The 2,398-nt window shown below is 44.2% G+C and overlaps 1 pseudogene; it reads left to right on the forward strand.

Moving 5' to 3' along the window:
• The first annotated feature begins 322 nt into the window (after positions 1–322).
• LOC122435725 lies at positions 323–868 on the forward strand (annotated as a pseudogene).
• The last annotated feature ends 1,530 nt before the right edge of the window (positions 869–2,398 follow it).

Genomic DNA, 2,398 nt, shown 5'->3' on the forward strand with positions numbered 1-2,398 from the left:
AGGGAAGCCTACCATGCTGCTGTCCATCAGGTCATAAAGAGCTGGACATGACTGAGCCACTGAACGGCAACAATTTAATTTACTTAAATGTGACTTTTTCCATAAACCACTGGAAATGTTGCAATTGCCCTTTAAGCCCTACTCCCAGTTGACCCAGGCAGGCCTCCTTATCCTCTGCTCTGAAATCATCACAATGGCCACATGGGTTCTGGCCAGGGCAGGGCCCTCTGTGACATCACCAAGGACCTAGCCCTGCCTGGTCCTCAGTCTCCATGTGTGAGGGCAGACCAGCACAACATGAGCCACTTCATGTTAACTCACCATGCGGTCTGTAATATGGTTCTTTTTCTTGCCTACGTGTGTCTCATTTTTGTGTGCCTATGTGTTTTATGCTCTGAGAGATGAGGCTGTAGATCTCCCAGGGAAGATGCCCAGCGGAAGGCACTTTTGAATTTGGCAGAATCAACCAGAGCATGCCCAAGGCTGGCTTGGGGGCAAGTCATACTGGCTTTTTCTCCTCCTCCTGCTCTTCATGATACTGAAGTTTCCAGGAGACAGTGACAAGATTAAGGTGCACACTCTTCGTGTCCATTGGGGCTATTCATTTGGCTCTCCAGGAAAGAAAAAGAAAAAGGCTTCCCCCGACAAAGACTATATGTTTGGTACCTTAACCTGGCTTGAGAAGGACCTTGTGAACTTTGTGTCCAAGGTGCGGAATCTGAAACTTACCATGGTAACCTGTGGTAACCACAAATGTCCCAATCTTGAGGTTCCTGCAGATGCACACAATAACATTACAATATATGAGGTATGGGGCAAGGAAGACCCGGATCAAGTAGATTCGTGTGTCAAAGCAGAAGAGACATAGTTGAGTGTTGACAAATTGTATCTGAAGTAATAAAACTATTCTGAAGCAAAAGAAAAAAGCTTCTGATATTTTTTATTCACTCTACAGTTTTACCTTTTCTAGAATGTCCTATAATTGGCATGCAGTGTGTAATCTTTTCCAGACTAGCTCATTTTACTTAATAACTTTTATTCAGGTTTCATCCATTTCTTTTTGTGATTTGATAGCACATTTCTTTTTATTCTTGAATAGTATTCTGTCATGTTGATGTACTGTAGTTTATCCATTCATCTATTAAAGGGCACTTAGGTTGCTTCCAATATGTGTATGTGTGTGTGTGAGAGAGAGAGAATGTGTTAAGCTGTTATAAAATTCATGTGCATGTTTTTGTGTAGGCATTAGCTTTCAAATCATTTGGTTGACTATCTAGGAGCATAATTGTTAGATCATATGGTATGGCAATGTTTAGCTAGGTAAGAAATTGCTTCTAAAGTGACATACCATTTTGCATTCCCACTAACAACAAATGAGAGTCCCTGTTGTTCCTCATCTTTGCCAGCAATGCAGGAGGTGTGGGTTTGATCCCTGGGTTGGGAAGAGCTCCTGGAGAAGGAAATGGCCACCCACTCCAGTATTTTAAATTGTTAAATTAAATCCCAAAGACCCACTCAGCCTCCAAGGATGGGGTTGCCTACCATTTCCCTGTCTAGCCTTGCCCTCTCCCCTTGCCATTTCTCCTTCTTCCCCCACATCCCTCAATACACTAAGAACAATTTTAGAAAGTACTGACTTGAGAAATGTGTCAAATATATTATATCAATTAATGACTTCATTGATACAGTTTTTTTCTCCATTTTGTAGCCTGCTCTTCATTTATAATTTTTAATTTTGTAATTATTATTTGGCTACACCATGTGGTGGAGGCTGCCATCAATCCCACCATAGACCTGCCAGAAATTACACAGGACTGGGGAAACAGACTCTTGGAGGGCACAAACAAAATCGTATGCACACTATGACCCAGGAGAAAGGAGCAGTGACCCTACATGAGACTGATCCAGACTTGCCTGTGAGTCTCAAGGAGTCTCTGGCAGAGGCGTGGGTTGGCGGTGGCCTGCTGCAGGGTCCAGGGCACTGAGTGTAGCAGTGAATGCATGGGATCTTTTGAAGGTCACCATTATCTTCATTACCTCCACCATAGTTTGGTCTTAGGTCAAAAAACAAGGAGGGAACACAGCCCCACCCATCAACAGAAAATTGGATTAAAGATTTACTAAGCAGGACCCAGAGACCCCACAGAGACTGAGACAGAACTGTGTTTGAGTGTATCCTGCTGAGGTACTGGTCAGCAGTGGCCTGCAGCAGGGGTTCTGGGTGCAGCAGACCTGGGTATAGCATAAGCCCTCTTGGAGGTTGTTGCCATTAACCCCACCATAGAGCCACCAGAACTTATACAGGACTGGGAAACAGACTCCTAGAGGGCACACACAGAAACTTGTGCACACCAGGACCCAGGAGAAAGGAGAAGTGACCCCACAAGAGACTGACCCA

Source organism: Cervus canadensis, chromosome X (assembly GCF_019320065.1).
Source record: "Cervus canadensis isolate Bull #8, Minnesota chromosome X, ASM1932006v1, whole genome shotgun sequence".
Lineage (NCBI taxonomy): Eukaryota > Metazoa > Chordata > Mammalia > Artiodactyla > Cervidae > Cervus > Cervus canadensis.